Raw genomic sequence first — 7,566 nt, forward strand, 5'->3', positions numbered from 1 at the left:
TTACGTGAACAGGGCAAGGAAACACTGCATGGTTTAAAATTAAGAAAGATGTGTATCAGTGTTGTATCCTTTCTCCATACCTATTCAGTCTGTATGCTGAGCAAATTATTTGAGAAGCTGGACTCTATGAGGAAGAATGTGACATCAGGATCAGAGAAAGACTCACCAATCAGCTATATTATACAGATGACAGAACCTTGCTTGCTGGAAGTGAAGAGAAATAACTTCAATTGTTTGCTGCAAAAGATCAAATAATACAGCCTTCAATATGGCTTGCATTTCAACGTCAAGAAAACAAAAATTCTTACCTCTGAACTGATAGTAACAACATGATAGATGGAGAAAAGGTTGAAACTTTCATTGATTTCATCTAACTTGGATTCACAGTCAACACTTTCAATACCAGCAGTCAGAAGATCAGGAGAAATACTTCCTGAGAAAGTCTGCTGGAAGGTACCTCTCCATTATAGTGAGGAGCAATGAAGTCAGTTTGAAGACTAAGGTGTGCTTGATTTAAGCCATGGTCTTTTCAATCACTTGCTTTGCATTTGATAATTAGTCAATGAATAAGGATGACAGAAGAAGAAGTGATGCCTTTGAGCTGTGGTATTGGAGAAAAAGTACTGAATAAGCCATGCTGTAGTTGTAGTTATGTACTTTTAAGTCACCGCAACTCATAGTAACCCTACATACATTAGCTCTGAAAGGTGCCCTATCCTGCACCAATCTTCTCTTCTCTTACAGACCTAATCCCATTGCTTCAGTCACTGAGTCAATTCATCTCATCTTGGATCTTCCACTCCTGCACTCTCCCTACATCTTTCCAAGCATGATGTTCCTCTTGAAGGACTGGTCCCTCCTGGCCACGTGCCCAAAGTATGTGAGAGAGAGCCTCAAAATTCTTTCCTCCAGGGAATAAACTATTTCACCCTCTCCAGGACAGACAATTTTGTTCTTCTGAAGTATGTTTAAGACTCTTTCCTATGCCACAGCTCAAAGGCATTGATCCTTCTTCTATTGTCCTTACTGATTTTGTTCAGTAATGGTGAAGACCATGGCCTTCATCAGATGCACCTTTGTCTTCAGACAAACATCATTGCTCTCAGTACTCCAGAGATGTCCCTGACAGCAGACTTTCCCAGTGCAATTCAACTTTTGATATCTTGACTGCTACTGTCAAGAATGTTGACTATCTCATGGACCACCAAAAAACAAATAGAAATACAAAAACAATATACTGGAGAAAATGCAACCCGAGAACCTCTGAAATGAAATAAAGATATTAGGATGGGATGCATCAATTTTAATTATACCACAGTTTTGATCAGAGTTAATGGGAGTTTCTATGGCATCTGACACACATTACTTTTTCTCTTATAAAATATAGAAAAAGAAACAGGGATAGAGGAGCCTACAACAACCAAGAAAGAAGAACCAATGGTGGAGAGCATCCTTTGGAAGCAGGTTACCTGTGCTAGGATCCCCTTTGAACTGGGACATACACAAAGACAAAGCCTTTTCCTAGAGATGATACTCTGAATTTGGACTTCTAATTTTCAAAACTGTGAGAAAATTAATTTCTGCTCCTTAAAGTCATCCATTTGTGGTATTTTTGTTATTGCAGCACTAAATAATATGTTATTTTTTATTTAATCTTTGCAATAATATTATGAGATAATTGAGAATTAAACAAGTTGAATAATACCTTTAAGGACTAATAGACATGGATAGTATATAATCTATTTAACTTTTAAGCACCTTTATTTCCACTATGCAATACTGTTTTCAACCATAAGGGTCCTTAGAAACCATCAAAGTAAGAAAAAAGGGGATAAATTATAAATACTACATTGGAACAGGTGAAGGAAAGAACCATTTAAAAGAAATATATGATTAGGCATTTTTTGCATGACAACAGTCCAGAATAAGAGGTGCAAAGCTAAGTGAACTGAGGTGGGGGGAGGAGGGAGGAAATTATGCAACAATGAAATTTTTTTAATAATCTTTTTATTTTAATTGTAATTTTAACAAGCCTTCTCATCCAGGGTCTTCCACTCCTACACTGTTCCTCTACCCTTACAAGCATGACCTCCATCTTCAAGGACTCATCCCTCCTTGCAACATGCCTAGATTATGCTCCAAGGAGCAGTCTGATTTCACCCTCTCCAGGACAGGCCTGTTTGTTCTCCTAGCAGCCATAATATATTCAATACTCTTCTCCAGCACCACAACTCAAAGGCATCAATTCTTCTGTCATCCTCAGTCATTGTCCAGCTCTCTGATGCATAGTCTTCTATATCTGGCCCCAAACTTGGTCTTTCTTTAGCTCTGATATCCATACTTTCATCCCAAGCATAGAACTATCTCATCTTGTCTTCTTCCCCAGTCATTCCTATTTACACCCAAGCCAGTTTCTATCAGTTCCTCATATTATATACCATTTTCTCAACTAGTCTTCTCTCTAGTGTCATAGGGGCTCTTGTTCTCTTTAAGGGGAAAACTCTAATATAGCATCAAGCATTATTTGCATTTTAATATTTTTATTTCACCTTCATTATATAGTAATTCCCAAATTTATTTTCCAAAGAAGCTGTTTTTTCTTCCCCTGCCCCAGTTCATGAAAGGTTGCATTTGCTCCTAACCGCTCTTGCAGTTCATTGTTCTACAACCATTGAACAAGAGCTCTTCTCCTTTGTAATTCTCTTCCAGTAGTCCTTGATGTTGCCTTTTGATGAGCATACCCTTGAAACATTGAGCACCTGTTCACCTTAGACTCCACCAGCACAGTGCATTGGTGATTAACTACTTCAGCTTTCCAGTAGATCAATCTCATCAACATCAATGATTTTTATCTCGTCTTCTGTCTCTCCCTCCTAGGTAGTGGTTCTCAATGCATCTAATACTATAAGGAAAACAAGTCATTAGACCCCAAATTCAGCTATAAAAATTTTGTGTCAGGCAGGGTCTGGCAGAGTTGGGCCCCCACTAAACTCGTAATGTAGAAAAAATCCCCATCAATAGCATAAACAACATCAAGCTGATTCCAGTGAAGTCAGACATGCCCCTATGCTCACACATTCCTCAACAATTTTAACATCAGCCATCCCTCCCATAGTTCTCATTACTTCTTTATTGGATTCTATAGTTCTTTGCAATGGCCATATAAAACACAATATTCACAAGTAAGACGTTTATAGTAAAGTGTGGGTTACATTTCAGATTCAGGAACACCCAGGATATAGCATTTCAGTCAGGACAGCCTCTTTTTAGGCATGCTTGCCAGTAGACTTCTTTTCCTATAACTTGATCTTATAGCGTTGGAGTCTGCTCTACTTGGGCAAGTGTTACAAAAACTATTTTAGTCTGATTGATTATGTGCCACCCCTACTCTGGTAGTTAGCCTAGGCCCAAAGGCACTCAGCTTAAGCTCCACAGATCAGCAGACTGTCCAAAGATACCTACTTTGCCAGCAAGTATAGAAATCCACAGCTCTGTCTCACAACAGTCTCTGTTTCACATGCTTATATACCTGATCCTCAAAATTATGTGATAAAATAGGATTACTAAAGTTGCTAATTCAGGAAAAAAGAGCTCTTATGGTGCAGTGCTTAACTGCTCTACTTCTAACTGAAGAGTCCATAGTTTGAACCTACCAGATGCTTTGCAGAAGAAAAATATGGCTATTTCCAAAAAAGCTTTGAAACCCTAAGGAACCGTTTCATTTTGTCTGATAGCACATGATCAAAAAATTATGAGATATATTAAGATGGGACTATGTATAAGCATTAATTTGGGAAGGGGAAGGACATAGTAGGTTGAGGGTTGATCTGCTTATAAAAGAGTTAACTATTAGCACCCATCAACTGTTCTATGTGAAGAAGATGAGGCATCCTCCTCCCATAAAGACTGACAGTCTTAGAAATACAATAGAGAGTCTCCACTCATAGTGATAAAAATGATCACATTTTCAGGGATATAGGCAATTTAAAAAGTTTAAAATGTATCAGTATTTTGATGACAATAAAGATCAGATATTAGGAAGTAGCAACAAATAAAAGAATGTATCCATTCAATCAACCAACAAATACTCGTTGAGTATCTAACATAGTATGACAGGTTTGGAAGCAGGAGTGGCATCCACTTCCTAAACAACATGCCTCTGGAAACTCTATGAACTTGGATAAATGTCGATACTTTTAGAGGGGCTTCAGGCCTTTTGTTCATAGGGTCGCTATGAGTCATGGAAGGCAGTCAACAACAATATAGAGATGGCATAATTCAAAGCTGGCCAGTTTCTCTGCCCAAAAAGAGCAAGAAGAGGAAGAGAAAATTAGATTAATTCCATTTGCTTATAAAAATTGAAATTAATAGACAATATGATCTTCTGAGCCAACACAGATTTGAAATATGTCTTCATTACCTTTTGGAATAACCCCTTTCCCTGAAAACAGTTCTGTCTTATAGAAAACCTCCACTGAGTTTCTGATGCTCTCAATTATAACAGGAGGAAGCTATGCATCTTTCTCCAGCGGATTCAAACTTGAAAAGATGCTTTTGGGTTAGCAGTACAATTTAATATGCACTACACCACCAGAGCTCCTTATTCACAATAACTGTTTCTCTATTATTCAGTAATTAGGGTCATAGATATATACTCAAAAAGATTGAAAATAGAGATTTATACAGACACAGAACACCAAAGTTCATTATAGCATTCCATTGTAGCCAGAAAGTGGAATGAATAAACAAAATGTGTTATATTCATACAATGTAATATTATTCAGCTATCATTCACTTCCTAAACAGCATGCCTCTGGAAGCTCTGTGAACTTTGATAAATGGTGATGGTTGTGGAAGGGCTTCAGGCCTTTTGTTAATAAGGTCCCTATGAGTCGTGTTTGACTTGACGGCAATCAACAACATCAAGAAAATGAGGTTCTGATACATACAACCACTACATATACATATGATGTTTAATAAAATGTCAGTCAGAAAACACAAACATGGTATGATTTAGTTCCTATGAAGTAGCTAGAGTAAGCAGGTTCTTACCAAGTTCTGTCAGGAGGATACTTATTGCTGTCCAGCTTGAACCAACTCAACGCTGATACTCCAGCAGGGCTTTGGAGGCTGTAAGTAAAAAAAAAAACAAAAAAACAAAAAACCAACAGGAAAAGATTTCCAGTCTTTCTCCCTCAGAGCCACTGATGGATCTGAACCACTATAGAGACGTGACCTTTGAGAGGGCAGCACAACTTCCTATGGAAAAATTAGATAATTGCATGCAATCCCCTCACTTCTATTCCACAAAGATAAATGACATATAAAGATTGTTTCACTTCTGAAAAAAACAAAAACATCTCACTCCCTAATCTCACAACTTAAAAAACAGCTGGAGTAATCAAAACAGGATGGCATTGGTACAACACGCAAAGAACAATTAATTGATCGGTGTCTAGAAAGACAGGGCATACATAGTTCAATGTTGATAATGTTATAAAATATAATGAATAGGAATAACTGTATGAAACAATATGAATGAAGAATAATGTGAAACACAATGTATACGAACTTTGTAAGTAAACCAATATAAAATGAAAATTTATTTTAAAAAATTCAAGAACCCAGAAATCAACCCATCTATTTACCTTGTCAACTGATATTCAACAAGGAAATAAAACTTAAATGGGGAAATTACAGCTTCTTAAAGAAATGACTGACAAAACTCGACATTCACCTGCAGAACATTGAAACAGGATCTACATCTCACTTCATTCTCAAAAACCAGCTTAAAGTGGATCAAAATCCTAGGAATAGAACCCATAGTTTAGGAGTAGAACCCAAAATCATAAGAGGTAAAATGGGAACAAGTTTAGAAGCCCTAGTCTATGATATAAATAGGCTTGCAAACAGCCAAAAAAAGCGCAACCAGGAGAGAATTAAATCGACTAATGAGACATCTTCTAATCAAATCCCTATATGAATCAAAACCTTTCTCCAATAGAGGAAAAGAGAAAATACACAGACTATGAAAAACATTCGGCAGCAATATTTCAGACAAGAGTCTTACAACTAAAGTTTACAAAACACAGCAGAGCCTCCACAAGAATAAGGCTGATGATCTAATCACAGAATGTGCAAAAGACGTGTAAAGATCAAACACATGAAGAAATGTTCAAAATCACTTGTAGTCAGAGAGATACACATCAAAACTACAATGAGATACCATCTCCCCCCAGCAGCAGTTGCAAAGTTTAACACTGCAAACAATAAATGTTGGAGAGGATGCAGAGAAATTGGAGCTCTTATGCACTGCTGGTGGGACTATAAAATGGTACAACCACCATGGAAAACAATTTGGCATTTCCTCAAAAAGTTGAATATAGAAATCCCATATGACCCAACCATTTCACTGCTAGGAATATATGCTAAAGAAATCAGAGCTGAAACACAAATGGATGTATGTACACCTATGTTCACAGCTGCATTATTCACAGTAGCAAGAAAATGGAAACAGTTCAAATGCCCATCAACAAAGGAATGAATTGGGGAAATTGTGCACAGTCACACAATGAAATACTATGCAGCATTGAGGAACAATGATTTCATAAAATACTATAACATGAGAGAGACTAGAGCAAACCATACAGAGTTCATAAGGACAAATACTACATAAGAACATTATTGTAAAAATAGAAGGATAACTGAGCAAGATGTGTATAAATGTTCAAAGGGGGGGAAAGGAGAAAAAAAATGAGGGAAGATGAAAAGTAAGGGAGAAAAGTCACTAGGATTGTAGAAGTTAGTGGGCAGAGTAGGTGGTGAAGGGATAGGAAAGATTCCATAAGAACTTAAAGAGAAGGGGTAACAGTAAGCTTGGACAGGAATCAAAGAGATGTGGATGTACAGGGGGAGGTGACACTAATCATCGGGTTGTACAATTTGGGGAGGGGGGTGTGTGAGGGAAATTGAAAGAATTTGTTCTTGAAAACAATGTATTCAAATTTCTTAAATAAACTAGCAGAAAATTTTTTAAAAAACCAACTATGTATATGAATGATCATATAAAACAAAATGCATATAAAAATTGTGAGCAAACAAATAAAAAAATTAAAAAATATTATTTCAAAAGTATAAAAATAATATTTACCATTCTCTAATTACTTAAATATGAAAGAAAGAAGGCAATCCCCTTCTGTGTGATTTACAGCCTCTGAAAACTTGCTTGAGGGTCAATTCTGAGTTTGTTACAGCTCAACAGTGCTTCACAACAATTACTTAAAATTACAGTCATTAGACTGTGTAGGTCGTAGCAAATTATAACATTGAGAATTCCAGAACACTTCATAGTGTTCATACAAAACTTGTATATAGACCAACAGGGAGTCTTTTCCCAACAAAGCATGATTTAAAATTAGCGAAGGTATATGTGATGGCTGTATCTTCTCATCATATTTATTCTGAGCAAATAATCTAAGAAGCTGGGTATATGGAAAAGAACATAATATCAAGATTGTCATAATATGCAGATGATACAACCTTACTTGTTGAAAATGAAGAAGATAT

Source organism: Elephantulus edwardii, unplaced genomic scaffold, assembly GCF_000299155.1.
Source record: "Elephantulus edwardii isolate Elephantulus edwardi_28Jun2011 unplaced genomic scaffold, EleEdw1.0 scaffold00171, whole genome shotgun sequence".
Taxonomy (NCBI): domain Eukaryota; kingdom Metazoa; phylum Chordata; class Mammalia; order Macroscelidea; family Macroscelididae; genus Elephantulus; species Elephantulus edwardii.